Source organism: Staurois parvus, unplaced genomic scaffold (assembly GCF_062004578.1).
Source record: "Staurois parvus isolate SC_StPar_1 unplaced genomic scaffold, SC_StPar_1.0 ptg000059l, whole genome shotgun sequence".
NCBI lineage: Eukaryota > Metazoa > Chordata > Amphibia > Anura > Ranidae > Staurois > Staurois parvus.
Genome location: NW_028317855.1, coordinates 5,090,186 through 5,113,546, shown reverse-complemented (window position 1 = coordinate 5,113,546; position 23,361 = coordinate 5,090,186).

Genomic DNA, 23,361 nt, shown 5'->3' with positions numbered 1-23,361 from the left:
TTATTGCTTCTCGGCCTTTTGGCCTTGATCAAGTGTAGTATCGACCTAGGCCCTTAGGGGTGTCCCTGCTGTCCTGCTGCGTCGTTGAGAATTTCTTAAATCTGTGCAAGCCTTTTTGTCCTTGTGGGGTACCTTCTGCTCGGCCTGGTAAGATCGTCAATTAAATTTGGCTTCACCTACTTGCTGCTATTGGGTTAGAGGCTTAGTCCCCACAAGGAACGAGACTGCGATCTATCCTACTGCCCTCTTTCCTTTCTGCATTATTGCTTCTCTTCCTTTTGGCCATGATCAAGTTTAGTATCGACCTAGGCCCTTAGGGGTGTCCCTGCTAGTTAGCTGCGTTGAGACGTTCGTCGATCTATCCAAGCCTTTTGGTCCTTGTGGGGTACCCTCTGCTCGGCCTGGTAGGATTGTCAATTAAATTTTGGCTTTACCTACTTGCTGCTATTGGGTTAGAGCCTTAGTCCCCACAAGGAACGAAACTGCAATCTATCCTACTGCTCTCTTTCCTTTCTGCATTATTGCTTCTCGGCCTTTTGGCCATGATCAAGTTTAGTATCGACCTAGGCCCTTAGGGGTTTCCCTGCTCTTCAGCTGAGTTGTTGAGAAGTTCTTCGAACTATTCAAGCCTTTTGGTCCTTGTGGGGTACCCTCTGCTCGGCCTAGCAGGATTGTCAATTAAATTTTTGCTTTACCTACTTGCTGCTATTGCGTTAGAGGCTTAATCGCCACAAGGAACGAGACTGCGATCTATCCTACTGCTCTCTTTCCTTTCTGCATTATTGCTTCTCGGCCTTTTGGCCATGATCAAGTTTAGTATCGACCTAGGCCCTTAGGGGTGTCCCTGCTGTCCAGCTGCGTCATTGAGAAGTTCTTCGATCTATCCAAGCCTTTTTGTCCTTGTGGGGTACCCTCTGCTTGGCCTTGTAGGATAGTCAATTAAATTTGGCTTCACCTACATGCTGCTATTCGGTTAGAGGCTTAGTCCCCACAAGGAACGAAACTGCGATCTATCCTACTGCCCTCTTTCCTTTCTGCATTATTGCTTCTCGGCCTTTTGGCTATGATCAAGTTTAGTATCGACCTAGGCCCTTAGGGGTGTCCGTGCTGTCCAGTTGCGTCGTTGAGAAGTTCTTAAATCTGTCCAAGCCTTTTTGTCCTTATTGGGTACCCTCTGCTCGGCCTGGTAGGATCATCAATTAAATTTCACTTCACCTACATGCTGCTATTGGGTTAGAGGCTTAGTCCCCACAAGGAACGAGACTGCCATCTATCCCACTCTTTTCTTTTATTTCTGCATTATTGCTTCTCGGCCTTTTGGCCATGATCAAGTTTAGTATCGACCTAGGCCCTTAGGGGTGTCCCTGCTGTCCAACTGCATCTTTGAAAAGTTCTTCGATCTATCCAAACCTTTTGGTCCTTGTGGTATACCCTCTGCTCGGCCTGGTAGGATCGTCAATTAATTTTGGCTTCACCTACTTGCTGCTATTGGGTTAGAGGATTAGTCCTCACAAAGAACGAGACTGCAATCTATCCTACTGCTCTCTTTCCTTTCTGCATTATTGCTTCTCGGCCATTTTGCCATGATCAAGTTTGGTAGTGACATAGGCCCTTAGGGGTGTCCCTGCTGTCCAGCTGCGTCGTTGAGAAGTTCTTTGATCTGTCCAAGCCTTTTGGTCCTTGTGGGGTACCCTCTGCTCGGCCTAGTAGGATTGTCAATTAAGTTTTGGCTTTACCTACTTGCTGCTATTGGGTTAGAGGATTAGTCCTCACAAAGAACGAGACTGCAATCTATCCTACTGCTCTCTTTCTTTTCTGCATTATTGCTTCTCGGCCATTTTGCCATAATCAAGTTTGGTAGTGACATAGTCCCTTAGGGGTGTCCCTGCTGTCCAGCTGCGTCGTTGAGAAGTTCTTTGATCTGTCCAAGCCTTTTGGTCCTTGTGGGGTACCGTCTGCTCGGCCTAGTAGGATTGTCAATTAAGTTTTGGCTTTACCTACTTGCTGCTATTGGGTTAGAGGCTTAGTCGCCACAAGAAACGAGACTGCGATCTCTTCTACTGCTCTCTTTCCTTTCTGCATTATTGCTTCTCGGCCTTTTGGCCATGATCAAGTTTAGTATCGACCTAGGACCTTAGGGGTATCCCTGCTTTCCAGCTGCGTCGTTGAGAAGTTCTTCGATCTAACCAAGCCTTTTGGTCCTTGTGGGGTACCCTCTGCTCGGCCGTGTAGGATCGTCATTTAAATTTGGCTTCACCTACTTGCTGCTATTGGGTTAGAGGCTTAGTCCCCACAAGAAACGAGTCTGCGATCTTCCCCACTGCCCTTTTTTCCTTTCTGCATTATTGCTTCTCGGCCTTTTGGCCATGATCAAGTTTAGTATCGACCTAGGCCCTTAGGGGTGTCCCTGCTGGTCAGCTGCGTCATTCAGAAGTTCTTCAATCTATCCAAGCCTTTTTGTCCTTGTTGGGTACCCTCTGCTCGGCCTGGTAGGATCGTCAATTAAATTTTGGCTTCACCTACTTGCTGCTATTGGGTTAGAGGATTAGTCCTCACAAAGAACGAGACTGCAATCTATCCTACTGCTCTCTTTCCTTTCTGCATTATTGCTTCTCGGCCATTTTGCCATGATCAAGTTTGGTATCGACCTAGACCCTTAGGAGTGTCCCTGCTTTCCAGCTGCGTCGTTGTTAAGTTCTTAAATCTGTCCAAGCCTTTTTGTCCTTGTAGGGTACCCTCTGCTCGGCCTGTTAGGATCATCAATTAAATTTTGGCTTCACCTACTTGCTGCTGTTGGGTTAGAGGCTTAGTCCCCACAAAGAACGAGTCTGCAATCTATCCTACTGCCCTGTTTCCTTTCTGCATTATTGCTTCTCGGCCTTTTGGCCATGATCAAGTTTGGTAGTGACATCGGCCCTTAGGGGTGTCCCTGCTGTCCAGCTGCGTCGTTGAGAAGTTCTTTGATCTGTCCAAGCCTTTTGGTCCTTGTGGGGTACCCTCTGCTCGGCCTAGTAGGATTGTCAATTAAGTTTTGGCTTTACCTACTGGCTGCTATTGGGTTAGAGGCTTAGTCGCCACAAGGAACGAGACTGCGATCTCTCCTACTGCTCTCTTTCCTTTCTGCATTATTGCTTCTCGGCCTTTTGGCCATGATCAAGTTTAGTATCGAACTAGGCCCTTAGGGGTATCCCTGCTTTCCAGCTGCGTCGTTGAGAAGTTCTTCGATCTAACCAAGCCTTTTGGTCCTTGTGGGGTACCCTCTGCTCGGCCTTGTAGGATCGTCATTTAAATTTGGCTTCACCTACTTGCTGCTATTGGGTTAAAGGCTTAGTCCCCACAAGAAACGAGACTGCGATCTATCCCACTTCCCTGTTTCCTTTCTGCATTATTGCTTCTCTGCCTTTTGGCCATGATCAAGTTTAGTATCGACCTAGGCCCTTAGGGGTGTCCCTGCTGGTCAGCTGCGTCGTTGAGAAGTTCTTCGATCTATCCAAGCATTTTTGTCCTTGTGGGGTACCCTCTGCTCGGCCTGTTAGGATCGTCAATTAAATTTTGGCTTCACCTACATGCTGCTATTGAGTTATAGGCTTGGTCCCCACAAAGAACGAGACTGCGATCTATCCTACTGCCCTGTTTCCTTTGTGCATTATTGCTTCTTGTCCTTTTTGCCATGATCAAGTTTGGTATCGACCTAGGCCCTTAGGAGTGTCCCTGCTTTCCAGCTGCGTCTTTGTGAAGTTCTTAAATCTATCCAAGCCTTTTTGTCCTTGTGGGGTACCCTCTGCTCGTCTTGGTAGGATTGTCAATTAAATTTGGCTTCACCTACTTGCTGCTATTGGGTTAGAGGTTTAGTCCCCACAAGGAACGAGACTGCCATCTATCCCAATTTTTTGTTTTATTTCTGCATTATTGCTTCTCGGCCTTTTGGCCATGATCAAGTTTGGTATCGACCTAGGCCCTTAGGGGTGTCCCTGCTTTCCAGCTGCGTCGTTGTGAAGTTCTTAAATCTGTCCAAGCCTTTTTGTCCTTGTTGGGTACCCTCTGCTCGGCCTGGTAGGATCGTCTATTAAATTTGGCTTCACCTACTTGCTTCTATTGGGTTAGAGGCTTAGTCCCCACAAGGAACGAGACTGCCATCTATCCCAATTTTTTCTTTTATTTCTGCATTATTACTTCTCGGCCTTTTTGCCATGATCAAGTTTAGTATCGACCTAGGCCCTTAGGGGTGTCCCTGCTATCCAACTGCATCTTTGATAAGTTCTTCGATTTATCCAAACCTTTTGGTCCTTGTAGGGTACCCTCTGCTCGGCCTGTTAGGATCGTCAATTAAATTTTGGCTTCACCTACTTGCTGCTATTGGGTTAGAGGCTTAGTCCCCACAAAGAACGAGACTGCAATCTATCCTACTGCCCTGTTTCCTTTCTGCATTATTGCTTCTCGGCCTTTTGGCCATGATCAAGTTTAGTATCGACCTAGGCCCTTAGGGGTGTCCCTGCTGTCCAGCTGCGTCGTTGAGAAGTTCTTAAATCTGTCCAAGCCTTTTGGTCCTTGTGGGGTACCCTCTGCTTGGCCTGTTAGCATCGTCATTTAAATTTGGCTTCACCTACTTGTTGCTATTGGGTTAGAGGCTTAGTCCCCACAAGGAACGCGACTGCGATCTTTCCTACTGCCTTGTTTCCTTTCTGCATTATTGCTTCTCAGCCTTTTGGCCATGATCAAGTTCAGTATCGACCTAGGCCCTTAGGGGTGTCCGTGCTTTCCATCTGCGTCGTTGAGAAGTTCTTCGATCTAACCAAGCCTTTTGGTCCTTGTGGGGTACCCTCTGCTCGGCCTTGTAGGATCGTCATTTAAATTTGGCTTCACCTACTTGCTGCTATTGGGTTAGAGGCTTAGTCCCCACAAGAAACGAGACTGCGATCTATCCCACTTCCCTTTTTCCTTTCTGCATTATTGCTTCTCTGCCTTTTGGCCATGATCAAGTTTAGTAACGACCTAGGCCCTTAGGGGTGTCCCTGCTGGTCAGCTGCGTCGTTGAGAAGTTCTTCGATCTATCCAAGCCTTTTTGTCCTTGTGGGGTACCCTCTGCTCGGCCTGTTAGGATCGTCAATTAAATTTTGGCTTCACCTACATGCTGCTATTGAGTTATAGGCTTGATCCCCACAAGAAACGAGACTGCGATCTATCCTACTGCCCTGTTTCCTTTGTGCATTATTGCTTCTTGGCCTTTTTGCCATGATCAAGTTTGGTATCGACCTAGGCCCTTAGGAGTGTCCCTGCTTTCCAGCTGCGTCTTTGTGCAGTTCTTAAATCTATCCAAGCCTTTTTGTCCTTGTGGGGTACCCTCTGCTCGTCTTCGTAGGATCGTCAATTAAATTTGGCTTCACCTACTTGCTGCTATTGGGTTAGAGGCTTAGTCCCCACAAGGAACGAGACTGTCATCTATCCCAATTTTTTCTTTTATTTCTGCATTATTGCTTCTCGGCCTTTTGGCCATGATCAAGTTTAGTATCGACCTAGGCCCTTAGCGTTGTCCCTGCTGTCCAACTGCAACTTTGATAAGTTCTTCGATTTATCCAAACGTTTTGGTCCTTGTGGGGTACCCTCTGCTCGGCCTGTTAGGATCGTCAATTAAATTTTGGCTTCACCTACTTGCTGCTATTGGGTTAGAGGCTTAGTCCCCACAAAGATTGAGACTGCAATCTATCCTACTGCCCTTTTTCCTTTCTGCATTATTGCTTCTCGGCCTTTTGGCCATGATCAAGTTTAGTATCGACCTAGGCCCTTAGGGGTGTCCCTGCTGTCCAGCTGCATCGTTGAGAAGTTCTTAAATCTGTGCAAGCCTTTTGGTCCTTGTGGGGTACCTTCTGCTCGGCCTGGTAGGATCGTCATTTAAATTTGGCTTCACCTACTTGCTGCTATTGGGTTAGAGGCTTAGTCCCCACAAGAAACGAGACTGCGATCTATCCCACTTCCCTGTTTCCTTTCTGCATTATTGCTTCTCTGCCTTTTGGCCATGATCAAGTTTAGTATCGACCTAGGCCCTTAGGGGTGTCCCTGCTGGTCAGCTGCGTCGTTGAGAAGTTCTTCGATCTATCCAAGCCTTTTTGTCCTTGTGGGGTACCCTCTGCTCGGCCTGTTAGGATCGTCAATTAAATTTTGGCTTCACCTACATGCTGCTATTGAGTTATAGGCTTGGTCCCCACAAGGAACGAGACTGCGATCTATCCTACTGCCCTGTTTCCTTTGTGCATTATTGCTTCTTGTCCTTTTTGCCATGATCAAGTTTGGTATCGACCTAGGCCCTTAGGAGTGTCCCTGCTTTCCAGCTGCGTCTTTGTGAAGTTCTTAAATCTATCCAAGCCTTTTTGTCCTTGTGGGGTACCCTCTGCTCGTCTTGGTAGGATTGTCAATTAAATTTGGCTTCACCTACTTGCTGCTATTGGGTTAGAGGTTTAGTCCCCACAAGGAACGAGACTGCCATCTATCCCAATTTTTTGTTTTATTTCTGCATTATTGCTTCTCGGCCTTTTGGCCATGATCAAGTTTGGTATCGACCTAGGCCCTTAGGGGTGTCCCTGCTTTCCAGCTGCGTCGTTGTGAAGTTCTTAAATCTGTCCAAGCCTTTTTGTCCTTGTTGGGTACCCTCTGCTCGGCCTGGTAGGATCGTCTATTAAATTTGGCTTCACCTACTTGCTTCTATTGGGTTAGAGGCTTAGTCCCCACAAGGAACGAGACTGCCATCTATCCCAATTTTTTCTTTTATTTCTGCATTATTGCTTCTCTGCCTTTTTGCCATGATCAAGTTTAGTATCGACCTAGGCCCTTAGGGGTGTCCCTGCTATCCAACTGCATCTTTGATAAGTTCTTCGATTTATCCAAACCTTTTGGTCCTTGTAGGGTACCCTCTGCTCGGCCTGTTAGGATCGTCAATTAAATTTTGGCTTCACCTACTTGCTGCTATTGGGTTAGAGGCTTAGTCCCCACAAAGAACGAGACTGCAATCTATCCTACTGCCCTGTTTCCTTTCTGCATTATTGCTTCTCGGCCTTTTGGCCATGATCAAGTTTAGTATCGACCTAGGCCCTTAGGGGTGTCCCTGCTGTCCAGCTGCGTCGTTGAGAAGTTCTTAAATCTGTCCAAGCCTTTTGGTCCTTGTGGGGTACCCTCTGCTTGGCCTGTTAGCATCGTCATTTAAATTTGGCTTCACCTACTTGTTGCTATTGGGTTAGAGGCTTAGTCCCCACAAGGAACGCGACTGCGATCTTTCCTACTGCCTTGTTTCCTTTCTGCATTATTGCTTCTCAGCCTTTTGGCCATGATCAAGTTCAGTATCGACCTAGGCCCTTAGGGGTGTCCGTGCTTTCCATCTGCGTCGTTGAGAAGTTCTTCGATCTAACCAAGCCTTTTGGTCCTTGTGGGGTACCCTCTGCTCGGCCTTGTAGGATCGTCATTTAAATTTGGCTTCACCTACTTGCTGCTATTGGGTTAGAGGCTTAGTCCCCACAAGAAACGAGACTGCGATCTATCCCACTTCCCTTTTTCCTTTCTGCATTATTGCTTCTCTGCCTTTTGGCCATGATCAAGTTTAGTATCGACCTAGGCCCTTAGGGGTGTCCCTGCTGGTCAGCTGCGTCGTTGAGAAGTTCTTCGATCTATCCAAGCCTTTTTGTCCTTGTGGGGTACCCTCTGCTCGGCCTGTTAGGATCGTCAATTAAATTTTGGCTTCACCTACATGCTGCTATTGAGTTATAGGCTTGATCCCCACAAGAAACGAGACTGCGATCTATCCTACTGCCCTGTTTCCTTTGTGCATTATTGCTTCTTGGCCTTTTTGCCATGATCAAGTTTGGTATCGACCTACGCCCTTAGGAGTGTCCCTGCTTTCCAGCTGCGTCTTTGTGCAGTTCTTAAATCTATCCAAGCCTTTTTGTCCTTGTGGGGTACCCTCTGCTCGTCTTCGTAGGATCGTCAATTAAATTTGGCTTCACCTACTTGCTGCTATTGGGTTAGAGGCTTAGTCCCCACAAGGAACGAGACTGTCATCTATCCCAATTTTTTCTTTTATTTCTGCATTATTGCTTCTCGGCCTTTTGGCCATGATCAAGTTTAGTATCGACCTAGGCCCTTAGCGTTGTCCCTGCTGTCCAACTGCAACTTTGATAAGTTCTTCGATTTATCCAAACGTTTTGGTCCTTGTGGGGTACCCTCTGCTCGGCCTGTTAGGATCGTCAATTAAATTTTGGCTTCACCTACTTGCTGCTATTGGGTTAGAGGCTTAGTCCCCACAAAGAACGAGACTGCAATCTATCCTACTGCCCTTTTTCCTTTCTGCATTATTGCTTCTCGGCCTTTTGGCCATGATCAAGTTTAGTATCGACCTAGGCCCTTAGGGGTGTCCCTGCTGTCCAGCTGCATCGTTGAGAAGTTCTTAAATCTGTGCAAGCCTTTTGGTCCTTGTGGGGTACCTTCTGCTCGGCCTGGTAGGATCGTCAATTTAATTTGGCTTCACCTACTTGCTGCTATTGGGTTAGAGGCTTAGTCCCCACAAGAAACGAGACTGCGCTCTACCCCAATGCTATTTTTCCTTTCTGCATTATTGCTTCTCGACCTTTTTGCCATGATCAAGTTTAGTATCAACCTAGGCCCTTAGGGGTGTCCGTGCTGTCCAGCTGCGTCGTTGAGAAGTTCTTAAATCTGTCCAATCCTTTTGGTCCTTGTGGGGTACCCTCTGCTCGGCTCTGTAGGATCGTCATTTAAATTTGGCTTCACCTACTTGCTACTATTGGGTTAGAGGCTTAGTCCCCACAAGGAACGAGACTGCGATCTATCCTACTGCCCTGTTTCCTTTCTGCATTATTGCTTCTTGGCCTTTTTGCCATGGTCAAGTTTTGTATCGACCTAGGCCCTTAGCAGTGTCCCTGCTATCCAGCTGCGACGTTGTGAAGTTCTTAAATCTGTCCAAGCCTTTTTGTCCTTGTGGGGTAGCCTCTGCTCGGCCTGGTAGGATCGTCAATTAAATTTGGCTTCACCTACATGCTGCTATTGAGTTATAGGCTTGGTCCCCACAAGGTACGAGACTGCGATCTATCCTACTGCCCTGTTTCCTTTGTGCATTATTGCTTCTTGGCCTTTTTGCCATGATCAAGTTTAGTATCGACCTAGGCCCTTAGGAGTGTCCCTGCTTTCCAGCTGCGTCGTTGTGAAGTTCTTAAATCTGTCCAAGCCTTTTTGTCCTTGTTGGGTACCCTCTGCTCGGCCTGGTAGAATTGTCTATTAAATTTGGCTTCACCTACTTGCTTCTTTTGGGTTAGAGGCTTAGTCCCCACAAGGAACGAGACTGCCATCCATCCCAATTTTTTCTTTTATTTCTGCATTATTGCTTCTCGACTTTTTGTCCATGATCAAGTTTAGTATCGACCTATGCCCTTAGCGTTGTCCTTGCTGTCCAACTGCATCTTTGATAAGTTCTTTGATTTATCCAAACCTTTTGGTCCTTGTGGGGTACCCTCTGCTCGGCCTGTTAGGATCGTCAATTAAATTTTGGCTTCACCTACTTGCTGCTATTGGGTTAGAGGCTTAGTCCCCACAAAGAATGAGACTGCAATCTATCCTACTGCCCTTTTGCCTTTCTGCATTATTGCTTCTCGGCCTTTTGGCCATGATCAAGTTTACTATCGCCCTAGGCCCTTAGGGGTGTCCCTGCTGTCCAGCTGCATCGTTGAGAAGCTCTTAAATCTGTGCAAGCCTTTTGGTCCTTGTGGGGTACCTTCTGCTCGGCCTGGTAGGATCGTCAATTAAATTTGGCTTCACCTACTTGCTGCTATTGGGTTAGAGGCTTAGTCCCCACAAGGAACGAGACTGCGATCTATCCTACTGCCCTTTTTCCTTTCTGCATTATTGCTTCTCGTTCTTTTGGCCATGATCAAGTTCAGTATCGACCTAGGCCCTTAGGGGTGTCCGTGCTGTCCAGCTGCGTTGTTGAGAAGTTCTTCGATCTATCTAAGCCTTTTGGTCCTTGTGGGGTACCCTCTGCTCGGCTCTGTAGGATCGTCATTTAAATTTGGCTTCACCTACTTGCTGCTATTGGGTTAGAGGCTTAGTCCCCACAAGGAACGAGACTGAGATCTATCCTACTGCCCTGTTTCCTTTCTGCATTATTGCTTCTTGGCCTTTTTGCCATGGTCAAGTTTTGTATCGACCTAGGCCCTTAGCAGTGTCCCTGCTTTCCAGCTGCGACGTTGTGAAGTTCTTAAATCTGTCCAAGCCTTTTTGTCCTTGTGGGGTACCCTCTGCTCGGTCTGGTAGGATCGTCAATTAAATTTGGCTTCACCTACTTGCTCTTATTGGGTTAGAGGTTTAGTCCCCACAAGGAACAAGACTGCCATCTATCCCAATTTTTTGTTTTATTTCTGCATGATTGCTTCTCGGCCTTTTGGCCATGATCAAGTTTGGTATCGACCTAGGCCTTTAGGGGTGTCCCTGCTTTCCAGCTGCGCCGTTGTGAAGTTCTTAAATCTGTCCAAGCCTTTTTGTCCTTGTTGGGTACCCTCTGCTCGGCCTGGTAGGATCGTCTATTAAATTTGGCTTAACCTACTTGCTTCTATTGGGTTAGAGGCTTAGTCCCCACAAGGAACGAGACTGCCATTTATCCAAATTTTTTCTTTTATTTCTGCATTATTGCTTCTCGGCCTTTTTGCCATGATCAAGTTTAGTATCGACCTAGGCCCTTAGGGGTGTCCCTGCTGTCCATCTGCATCTTTGATAAGTTCTTCGATTTATCCAAACCTTTTGGTCCTTGTGGGGTACCCTCTGCTTGGCCTGTTAGGATCGTCAATTAAATTTTGGCTTCACCTACTTGCTGCTATTGGGTTAGAGGCTTAGTCCCCACAAAGAACGAGGCTGCAATCTATCCTACTGCCCTGTTTCCTTTCTGCATTATTGCTTCTCGGCCTTTTGGCCATGATCAAGTTTAGTATCGACCTAGGCCCTTAGGGGTGTCCCTGCTGTCCAACTGCATCTTTGATAAGTTCTTCGATTTATCCAAACCTTTTGGTCCTTGTGGGATTCCCTCTGCTTGGCCTGTTAGGATCGTCAATTAAATTTTGGCTTCACCTACTTGCTGCTATTGGGTTAGAGGCTTAGTCCCCACAAAGAACGAGACTGCAATCTATTCTACTGCCCTGTTTCCTTTCTGCATTATTGCTTCTCAGCCTTTTGGCCATGATCAAGTTTAGTATCGACCTAGGCCCTTAGGGGTGTCCCTGCTGTCCAGCTGCGTCGTTGAGAAGTTCTTAAATCCATCCAAGCCTTTTGGTCCTTGTGGTACCCTCTGCTTGGCCTGGTAGGATCGTCATTTAAATTTGGCTTCACCTACTTGTTGCTATTGGGTTAGAGGCTTAGTCCCCACAAGGAACGCGACTGCGATCTATCCTACTGCCTTTTTTCCTTTCTGCATTATTGCTTCTCAGCCTTTTGGCCTTGATCAAGTTCAGTATCGACCTAGGCCCTTAGGGGTGTCCGTGCTTTCCAGCTGCGTCGTTGAGAAGTTCTTCGATCTAACCAAGCCTTTTGGTCCTTGTGGGGTACCCTCTGCTCGGCCTTGTAGGATCGTCATTTAAATTTGGCTTCACCTACTTGCTGCTATTGGGTTAGAGGCTTAGTCCCCAAAAGAAATGAGACTGCGATCTATCCCACTTCCCTGTTTCCTTTCTGCATTATTGCTTCTCTGCCTTTTGGCCATGATCAAGTTTAGTATCGACCTAGGCCCGTAGGGGTGTCCCTGCTAGTCAGCTGCGTCGTTGAGAAGTTCTTCGATCTATCCAAGCCTTTTTGTCCTTGTGGGGTACCCTCTGCTCGGACTGTTAGGATCGTCAATTAAATTTTGGCTTCACCTACATGCTGCTATTGAGTTATAGGCTTGGTCCCCACAAGGAACGAGACTGCGATCTATCCTACTGCCCTGTTTCCTTTGTGCATTATTGCTTCTTGTCCTTTTTGCCATGATCAAGTTTGGTATCGACCTAGGCCCTTAGGAGTGTCCCTGCTTTCCAGCTGCGTCTTTGTGAAGTTCTTAAATCTATCCAAGCCTTTTTGTCCTTGTGGGGTACCCTCTGCTCGTCTTGGTAGGATTGTCAATTAAATTTGGCTTCACCTACTTGCTGCTATTGGGTTAGAGGTTTAGTCCCCACAAGGAACGAGACTGCCATCTATCCCAATTTTTTGTTTTATTTCTGCATTATTGCTTCTCGGCCTTTTGGCCATGATCAAGTTTGGTATCGACCTAGGCCCTTAGGGGTGTCCCTGCTTTCCAGCTGCGTCGTTGTGAAGTTCTTAAATCTGTCCAAGCCTTTTTGTCCTTGTTGGGTACCCTCTGCTCGGCCTGGTAGGATCGTCTATTAAATTTGGCTTCACCTACTTGCTTCTATTGGGTTAGAGGCTTAGTCCCCACAAGGAACGAGACTGCCATCTATCCCAATTTTTTCTTTTATTTCTGCATTATTGCTTCTCTGCCTTTTTGCCATGATCAAGTTTAGTATCGACCTAGGCCCTTAGGGGTGTCCCTGCTATCCAACTGCATCTTTGATAAGTTCTTCGATTTATCCAAACCTTTTGGTCCTTGTAGGGTACCCTCTGCTCGGCCTGTTAGGATCGTCAATTAAATTTTGGCTTCACCTACTTGCTGCTATTGGGTTAGAGGCTTAGTCCCCACAAAGAACGAGACTGCAATCTATCCTACTGCCCTGTTTCCTTTCTGCATTATTGCTTCTCGGCCTTTTGGCCATGATCAAGTTTAGTATCGACCTAGGCCCTTAGGGGTGTCCCTGCTGTCCAGCTGCGTCGTTGAGAAGTTCTTAAATCTGTCCAAGCCTTTTGGTCCTTGTGGGGTACCCTCTGCTTGGCCTGTTAGCATCGTCATTTAAATTTGGCTTCACCTACTTGTTGCTATTGGGTTAGAGGCTTAGTCCCCACAAGGAACGCGACTGCGATCTTTCCTACTGCCTTGTTTCCTTTCTGCATTATTGCTTCTCAGCCTTTTGGCCATGATCAAGTTCAGTATCGACCTAGGCCCTTAGGGGTGTCCGTGCTTTCCATCTGCGTCGTTGAGAAGTTCTTCGATCTAACCAAGCCTTTTGGTCCTTGTGGGGTACCCTCTGCTCGGCCTTGTAGGATCGTCATTTAAATTTGGCTTCACCTACTTGCTGCTATTGGGTTAGAGGCTTAGTCCCCACAAGAAACGAGACTGCGATCTATCCCACTTCCCTTTTTCCTTTCTGCATTATTGCTTCTCTGCCTTTTGGCCATGATCAAGTTTAGTATCGACCTAGGCTTTTAGGGGTGTCCCTGCTGGTCAGCTGCGTCGTTGAGAAGTTCTTCGATCTATCCAAGCCTTTTTGTCCTTGTGGGGTACCCTCTGCTCGGCCTGTTAGGATCGTCAATTAAATTTTGGCTTCACCTACATGCTGCTATTGAGTTATAGGCTTGATCCCCACAAGAAACGAGACTGCGATCTATCCTACTGCCCTGTTTCCTTTGTGCATTATTGCTTCTTGGCCTTTTTGCCATGATCAAGTTTGGTATCGACCTACGCCCTTAGGAGTGTCCCTGCTTTCCAGCTGCGTCTTTGTGCAGTTCTTAAATCTATCCAAGCCTTTTTGTCCTTGTGGGGTACCCTCTGCTCATCTTCGTAGGATCGTCAATTAAATTTGGCTTCACCTACTTGCTGCTATTGGGTTAGAGGCTTAGTCCCCACAAGGAACGAGACTGTCATCTATCCCAATTTTTTCTTTTATTTCTGCATTATTGCTTCTCGGCCTTTTGGCCATGATCAAGTTTAGTATCGACCTAGGCCCTTAGCGTTGTCCCTGCTGTCCAACTGCAACTTTGATAAGTTCTTCGATTTATCCAAACGTTTTGGTCCTTGTGGGGTACCCTCTGCTCGGCCTGTTAGGATCGTCAATTAAATTTTGGCTTCACCTACTTGCTGCTATTGGGTTAGAGGCTTAGTCCCCACAAAGAACGAGACTGCAATCTATCCTACTGCCCTTTTTCCTTTCTGCATTATTGCTTCTCGGCCTTTTGGCCATGATCAAGTTTAGTATCGACCTAGGCCCTTAGGGGTGTCCCTGCTGTCCAGCTGCATCGTTGAGAAGTTCTTAAATCTGTGCAAGCCTTTTGGTCCTTGTGGGGTACCTTCTGCTCGGCCTGGTAGGATCGTCAATTTAATTTGGCTTCACCTACTTGCTGCTATTGGGTTAGAGGCTTAGTCCCCACAAGAAACGAGACTGCGCTCTACCCCAATGCTATTTTTCCTTTCTGCATTATTGCTTCTCGACCTTTTTGCCATGATCAAGTTTAGTATCAACCTAGGCCCTTAGGGGTGTCCGTGCTGTCCAGCTGCGTCGTTGAGAAGTTCTTAAATCTGTCCAATCCTTTTGGTCCTTGTGGGGTACCCTCTGCTTGGCTCTGTAGGATCGTCATTTAAATTTGGCTTCACCTACTTGCTACTATTGGGTTAGTGGCTTAGTCCCCACAAGGAACGAGACTGCGATCTATCCTACTGCCCTGTTTCCTTTCTGCATTATTGCTTCTTGGCCTTTTTGCCATGGTCAAGTTTTGTATCGACCTAGGCCCTTAGCAGTGTCCCTGCTATCCAGCTGCGACGTTGTGAAGTTCTTAAATCTGTCCAAGCCTTTTTGTCCTTGTGGGGTAGCCTCTGCTCGGCCTGGTAGGATCGTCAATTAAATTTGGCTTCACCTACATGCTGCTATTGAGTTATAGGCTTGGTCCCCACAAGGTACGAGACTGCGATCTATCCTACTGCCCTGTTTCCTTTGTGCATTATTGCTTCTTGGCCTTTTTGCCATGATCAAGTTTAGTATCGACCTAGGCCCTTAGAGTGTCCCTGCTTTCCAGCTGCGTCGTTGTGAAGTTCTTAAATCTGTCCAAGCCTTTTTGTCCTTGTTGGGTACCCTCTGCTCGGCCTGGTAGAATTGTCTATTAAATTTGGCTTCACCTACTTGCTTCTTTTGGGTTAGAGGCTTAGTCCCCACAAGGAACGAGACTGCCATCCATCCCAATTTTTTCTTTTATTTCTGCATTATTGCTTCTCGACTTTTTGTCCATGATCAAGTTTAGTATCGACCTATGCCCTTAGCGTTGTCCTTGCTGTCCAACTGCATCTTTGATAAGTTCTTTGATTTATCCAAACCTTTTGGTCCTTGTGGGGTACCCTCTGCTCGGCCTGTTAGGATCGTCAATTAAATTTTGGCTTCACCTACTTGCTGCTATTGGGTTAGAGGCTTAGTCCCCACAAAGAATGAGACTGCAATCTATCCTACTGCCCTTTTGCCTTTCTGCATTATTGCTTCTCGGCCTTTTGGCCATGATCAAGTTTACTATCGCCCTAGGCCCTTAGCGTTGTCCCTGCTGTCCAGCTGCATCGTTTGAAGCTCTTAAATCTGTGCAAGCCTTTTGGTCCTTGTGGGGTACCTTCTGCTCGGCCTGGTAGGATCGTCAATTAAATTTGGCTTCACCTACTTGCTGCTATTGGGTTAGAGGCTTAGTCCCCACAAGGAACGAGACTGCGATCTATCCTACTGCCCTTTTTCCTTTCTGCATTATTGCTTCTCGTTCTTTTGGCCATGATCAAGTTCAGTATCGACCTAGGCCCTTAGGGGTGTCCGTGCTGTCCAGCTGCGTTGTTGAGAAGTTCTTCGATCTATCTAAGCCTTTTGGTCCTTGTGGGGTACCCTCTGCTCGGCTCTGTAGGATCGTCATTTAAATTTGGCTTCACCTACTTGCTGCTATTGGGTTAGAGGCTTAGTCCCCACAAGGAACGAGACTGAGATCTATCCTACTGCCCTGTTTCCTTTCTGCATTATTGCTTCTTGGCCTTTTTGCCATGGTCAAGTTTTGTATCGACCTAGGCCCTTAGCAGTGTCCCTGCTTTCCAGCTGCGACGTTGTGAAGTTCTTAAATCTGTCCAAGCCTTTTTGTCCTTGTGGGGTACCCTCTGCTCGGTCTGGTAGGATCGTCAATTAAATTTGGCTTCACCTACTTGCTCTTATTGGGTTAGAGGTTTAGTCCCCACAAGGAACAAGACTGCCATCTATCCCAATTTTTTGTTTTATTTCTGCATGATTGCTTCTCGGCCTTTTGGCCATGATCAAGTTTGGTATCGACCTAGGCCTTTAGGGGTGTCCCTGCTTTCCAGCTGCGCCGTTGTGAAGTTCTTAAATCTGTCCAAGCCTTTTTGTCCTTGTTGGGTACCCTCTGCTCGGCCTGGTAGGATCGTCTATTAAATTTGGCTTAACCTACTTGATCCTATTGGGTTAGAGGCTTAGTCCCCACAAGGAACGAGACTGCCATTTATCCAAATTTTTTCTTTTATTTCTGCATTATTGCTTCTCGGCCTTTTTGCCATGATCAAGTTTAGTATCGACCTAGGCCCTTAGGGGTGTCCCTGCTGTCCATCTGCATCTTTGATAAGTTCTTCGATTTATCCAAACCTTTTGGTCCTTGTGGGGTACCCTCTGCTTGGCCTGTTAGGATCGTCAATTAAATTTTGGCTTCACCTACTTGCTGCTATTGGGTTAGAGGCTTAGTCCCCACAAAGAACGAGGCTGCAATCTATCCTACTGCCCTGTTTCCTTTCTGCATTATTGCTTCTCGGCCTTTTGGCCATGATCAAGTTTAGTATCGACCTAGGCCCTTAGGGGTGTCCCTGCTGTCCAACTGCATCTTTGATAAGTTCTTCGATTTATCCAAACCTTTTGGTCCTTGTGGGATTCCCTCTGCTTGGCCTGTTAGGATCGTCAATTAAATTTTGGCTTCACCTACTTGCTGCTATTGGGTTAGAGGCTTAGTCCCCACAAAGAACGAGACTGCAATCTATTCTACTGCCCTGTTTCCTTTCTGCATTATTGCTTCTCAGCCTTTTGGCCATGATCAAGTTTAGTATCGACCTAGGCCCTTAGGGGTGTCCCTGCTGTCCAGCTGCGTCGTTGAGAAGTTCTTAAATCCATCCAAGCCTTTTGGTCCTTGTGGTACCCTCTGCTTGGCCTGGTAGGATCGTCATTTAAATTTGGCTTCACCTACTTGTTGCTATTGGGTTAGAGGCTTAGTCCCCACAAGGAACGCGACTGCGATCTATCCTACTGCCTTTTTTCCTTTCTGCATTATTGCTTCTCAGCCTTTTGGCCTTGATCAAGTTCAGTATCGACCTAGGCCCTTAGGGGTGTCCGTGCTTTCCAGCTGCGTCGTTGAGAAGTTCTTCGATCTAACCAAGCCTTTTGGTCCTTGTGGGGTACCCTCTGCTCGGCCTTGTAGGATCGTCATTTAAATTTGGCTTCACCTACTTGCTGCTATTGGGTTAGAGGCTTAGTCCCCAAAAGAAATGAGACTGCGATCTATCCCACTTCCCTGTTTCCTTTCTGCATTATTGCTTCTCTGCCTTTTGGCCATGATCAAGTTTAGTATCGACCTAGGCCCGTAGGGGTGTCCCTGCTAGTCAGCTGCGTCGTTGAGAAGTTCTTCGATCTATCCAAGCCTTTTTGTCCTTGTGGGGTACCCTCTGCTCGGACTGTTAGGATCGTCAATTAAATTTTGGCTTCACCTACATGCTGCTATTGAGTTGTAGGCTTGGTCCCCACAAGGAACGAGACTGCGATCTATCCTACTGCCCTGTTTCCTTTGTGCATTATTGCTTCTTGGCCTTTTTGCCATGATCAAGTTTGGTATCGACCTAGGCCCTTAGGAGTGTCCCTGCTTTGCAGCTGCGTCGTTGTGAAATTCTTAAATCTATCCAAGCCTTTTTGTCCTTGTGGGGTACCCTCTGCTCGTCTTGGTAGGATCGTCAATTAAATTTGGCTTCACCTACTTGCTGCTATTGGGTTAGAGGCTTAGTCCCCACAAGGAACGAGACTGCCATCTATCCTAATTTTTTCATTTATTTCTGCATTATTGCTTCTCGGCTTTTTGGCCATAATCAAGTTTAGTATCGACCTAGGCCCTTAGCGTTGTCCTTGCTGTCCAACTGCATCTTTGATAAGTTCTTTGATTTATCCAAACCTTTTGGTCCTTGTGGGGTACCCTCTGCTCGGCCTGTTAGGATCGTCAATTAAATTTTGGCTTCACCTACTTGCTTCTATTGGGTTAGAGGCTTAGTCCCCACAAAGAACGAGACTGCAATCTATCCTACTGCCCTCTTTCCTTTCTGCATTATTGCTTCTCGGCCTTTTGGCCATGATCAAGTTTAGTATCGACCTAGGCCCTTAGGGGTGTCCCTGCTGTCCAGCTGCGTCGTTGAGAAGTTCTTAAATCTGTGCAAGCCTTTTGGTCCTTGTGGGGTACCTTCTGCTCGGCCTGGTAGGATCGTCAATTTAATTTGGCTTCACCTACTTGCTGCTATTGGGTTAGAGGCTTAGTCCCCACAAGAAACGAGACTGCACTCTACCCCACTGCTATTTTTCCTTTCTTCATTATTGCTTCTCAATTTTTTTGCCATGATCAAGTTTAGTATCAACCTTAGCCCTTAGGGGTGTCCCTGCTGTCCAGCTGCGTCGTTGAGAAGTTCTTAAATCTGTCCAAGCCTTTTGGTCCTTGTGGGGTTCCCTCTGCTCGGCTCTGTAGGATCGTTGTTTAAATTTGGCTTCACCTACTTGCTGCTATTGGGTTAAAGGCTTAGTCCCCACAAGGAACGAGACTGCGATCTATCCTACTGCCCTGTTTCCTTTCTGCATTATTGCTTCTCGTTCTTTTGGCCATGATCAAGTTCAGTATCGACCTAGGCCCTTAGGGGTGTCCGTGCTGTCCAGCTGCAACGTTGAGAAGTTCTTAAATCTGTGCAAGCCTTTTGGTCCTTGTGGGGTACCTTCTGCTCGGCCTGGTAGGGTCGTCAATTTAATTTGGCTTCACCTACTTGCTGCTATTGGGTTAGAGGCTTAGTCCCCACAAGGAACGAGACTGCGATCTATCCTACTGCCCTTTTTCCTTTCTGCATTATTGCTTCTCGTTCTTTTGGCCATGATCAAGTTCAGTATCGACCTAGGCCCTTAGGGGTGTCCGTGCTGTCCAGCTGCGTCGTTGAGAAGTTCTTCGATCTTTCCAAGCCTTTTGGTCCTTGTGGGGTTCCCTCTGCTCGGCCTGGTAGGATCGTCAATTAAATTTGGCTTCACCTACTTGCTGCTATTGGGTTAGAGGCTTAGTCCCCACAAAGAACGAGACTACAATCTTTCCTACTGCCCTCTTTCCTTTTTGCATTATTGCTTCTCGACCTTTTGGCCATGATAAAGTTTAGTATCGACCTAGGCCATTAGGGGTGTCCCTGCTGGTCAGCTGCGTCGTTGAGAAGTTCTTCGATCTATCCAAGCCTTTTTGTCCTTGTGGGGTACCCTCTGCTCGGCCTGGTAGGATCGTCAATTAAATTTGGCTTCACCTACATGTTGCTATTGGGTTAGAGGCTTGGTCCCCACAAGGAACGAAACTGCGATCTATCCTACTGCCCCGTTTCCTTTCTGCATTATTGCTTCTTGGCCTTTTTGCCATGATCAAGTTTGGTATCGACCTAGGCTCTTAGGAGTGTCCCTGCTTTCCAGCTGCGTCGTTGTGAAGTTCTTAAATCTGTCCAAGCCTTTTTGTCCTTGTGGGGTACCCTCTGCTCGGCCTGCTAGGATCGTCAATTAAATTTGGCTTCACCTACTTGCTGCTATTGGGTTAGAGGCTTAGTCCCCACAAGGAACGAGACTGCCATCTTTCCCAATTTTTTCTTTTATTTCTGCATTATTGTTTCTTGGCCTTTTGGCCATGATCAAGTTTAGTATCGACCTAGGCCCTTAGCTGTGTCCTTGCTGTCCAACTGCATCTTTGATAAGTTCTTCGATTTATCCAAACTTTTTTGTCCTTGTGGGGTAACCTCTGCTCGGCCTGTTAGGATCGTCAATTAAATTTTGGCTTCAACTACTTGCTGCTATTGGGTTAGAGGCTTAGTCCCCACAAAGAACGAGACTGCAATCTATCCTACTGCCCTGTTTCCTTTCTGCATTATTGCTTCTCGGCCTTTTGGCCATGATCAAGTTTAGTATCGACCTAGGCCCTTAGGGGTGTGCCAACTGTCCAGCTGCGTTGTTGAGAAGTTCTTAAATCTGTGCAAGCCTTTTGGTCCTTGTGGGGTACCTTCTGCTCGGCCTGGTAGGATCGTCAATTAAATTTGACTTCACCTACTTGCTGCTATTGGGTTAGAGGCTTAGTCCCCACAAGAAACGAGACTGCGCTCTCCCCCACTGCCCTTTTTCCTTTGAGCATTATTGCTTCTCGGCCTTTTTGCCATGATCAAGTTTAGTATCGACCCAGGCCCTTAGGGGTGTCCCTGCTGTCCAGCTGCGTCGTTGAGAAGTTCTTAAATCTGTCCAAGCCTTTTGGTCCTTGTGGGGTACCCTCTGCTCGGCTCTGTAGGATCGTCATTTAAATTTGGCTTCACCTACTTGCTACTATTGGGTTAGAGGCTTAGTCCCCACAAGGAACGAGACTGCGATCTATCCTACTGCCCTTTTTCCTTTCTGCATTATTGCTTCTCGTTCTTTTGGCCATGATCAAGTTCAGTATCGACCTAGGCCCTTAGGGGTGTCCGTGCTTTCCAGCTGCGTCATTGAGAAGTTCTTCGATCTATCCAAGCCTTTTTGTCCTTGTGGGGTACCCTCTGCTCGGCCTGTTAGGATCGTCAATTAAATTTTGGCTTCACCTTCATGCTGCTATTGAGTTAGAGGCTTGGTCCCCACAAGGAACGAGACTGTGATCTATCCTACTGCCCTGTTTCCTTTTTGCATTATTGCTTCTTTGCCTTTTTGCCATGATCAAGTTTGGTATCGACCTAGGCCCTTAGGAGTGTCCCTGCTTTCCAGCTGCATCGTTGTGAAGTTCTTAAATCTATCCAAGCCTTTTTGTCCTTGTGGGGTACCCTCTGCTTGTCTTGGTAGGATCGTCAATTAAATTTGGCTTCACCTACTTGCTGCTATTGGGTTAGAGGCTTAGTCCCCACAAGGAACGAGACTGCCATCTATCCCAATTTTTTCTTTTATTTCTGCATCATTGCTTCTCGGCCTTTTGGCCATGATCAAGTTTAGTATCGACCTAGGCCCTTAGCGGTGTCCCTGCTGTCCAACTGCATCTTTGATATGTTCTTCGATTTATCCAAACCTTTTGGTCCTTGTGGGGTACCCTCTGCTCGGCCTGTTAGGATCGTCAATTAAATTTTGGCTTCACCTACTTGCTGCTATTGGGTTAGAGGCTTAGTCCCCACAAAGAACGAGACTGCAATCTTTCCTACTGCTATTTTTCCTTTCTTCATTATTGCTTCTCAATTTTTTTGCCATGATCAAGTTTAGTATCAACCTTAGCCCTTAGGGGTGTCCCTGCTGTCCAGCTGCGTCGTTGAGAAGTTCTTAAATCTGTCCAAGCCTTTTGGTCCTTGTGGGGTTCCCTCTGCTCGGCTCTGTAGGATCGTTGTTTAAATTTGGCTTCACCTACTTGCTGCTATTGGGTTAAAGGCTTAGTCCCCACAAGGAACGAGACTGCGATCTATCCTACTGCCCTGTTTCCTTTCTGCATTATTGCTTCTCGTTCTTTTTGGCCATGATCAAGTTCAGTATCGACCTAGGCCCTTAGGGGTGTCCGTGCTGTCCAGCTGCAACGTTGAGAAGTTCTTAAATCTGTGCAAGCCTTTTGGTCCTTGTGGGGTACCTTCTGCTCGGCCTGGTAGGGTCGTCAATTTAATTTGGCTTCACCTACTTGCTGCTATTGGGTTAGAGGCTTAGTCCCCACAAGGAACGAGACTGCGATCTATCCTACTGCCCTTTTTCCTTTCTGCATTATTGCTTCTCGTTCTTTTGGCCATGATCAAGTTCAGTATCGACCTAGGCCCTTAGGGGTGTCCGTGCTGTCCAGCTGCGTCGTTGAGAAGTTCTTCGATCTATCCAAGCCTTTTGGTCCTTGTGGGGTTCCCTCTGCTCGGCCTGGTAGGATCGTCAATTAAATTTGGCTTCACCTACTTGCTGCTATTGGGTTAGAGGCTTAGTCCCCACAAAGAACGAGACTACAATCTTTCCTACTGCCCTCTTTCCTTTTTGCATTATTGCTTCTCGACCTTTTGGCCATGATAAAGTTTAGTATCGACCTAGGCCATTAGGGGTGTCCCTGCTGGTCAGCTGCGTCGTTGAGAAGTTCTTCGATCTATCCAAGCCTTTTTGTCCTTGTGGGGTACCCTCTGCTCGGCCTGGTAGGATCGTCAATTAAATTTGGCTTCACCTACATGTTGCTATTGGGTTAGAGGCTTGGTCCCCACAAGGAACGAGACTGCGATCTATCCTACTGCCCCGTTTCCTTTCTGCATTATTGCTTCTTGGCCTTTTTGCCATGATCAAGTTTGGTATCGACCTAGGCTCTTAGGAGTGTCCCTGCTTTCCAGCTGCGTCGTTGTGAAGTTCTTAAATCTGTCCAAGGCTTTTTGTCCTTGTGGGGTACCCTCTGCTCGGCCTGCTAGGATCGTCAATTAAATTTGGCTTCACCTACTTGCTGCTATTGGGTTAGAGGCTTAGTCCCCACAAGGAACGAGACTGCCATCTTTCCCAATTTTTTCTTTTATTTCTGCATTATTGTTTCTTGGCCTTTTGGCCATGATCAAGTTTAGTATCGACCTAGGCCCTTAGCTGTGTCCTTGCTGTCCAACTGCATCTTTGATAAGTTCTTCGATTTATCCAAACTTTTTGGTCCTTGTGGGGTAACCTCTGCTCGGCCTGTTAGGATCGTCAATTAAATTTTGGCTTCAACTACTTGCTGCTATTGGGTTAGAGGCTTAGTCCCCACAAAGAACGAGACTGCAATCTATCCTACTGCCCTGTTTCCTTTCTGCATTATTGCTTCTCGGCCTTTTGGCCATGATCAAGTTTAGTATCGACCTAGGCCCTTAGGGGTGTGCCAACTGTCCAGCTGCGTTGTTGAGAAGTTCTTAAATCTGTGCAAGCCTTTTGGTCCTTGTGGGGTACCTTCTGCTCGGCCTGGTAGGATCGTCAATTAAATTTGACTTCACCTACTTGCTGCTATTGGGTTAGAGGCTTAGTCCCCACAAGAAACGAGACTGCGCTCTCCCCCACTGCCCTTTTTCCTTTGAGCATTATTGCTTCTCGGCCTTTTTGCCATGATCAAGTTTAGTATCGACCCAGGCCCTTAGGGGTGTCCCTGCTGTCCAGCTGCGTCGTTGAGAAGTTCTTAAATCTGTCCAAGCCTTTTGGTCCTTGTGGGGTACCCTCTGCTCGGCTCTGTAGGATCGTCATTTAAATTTGGCTTCACCTACTTGCTACTATTGGGTTA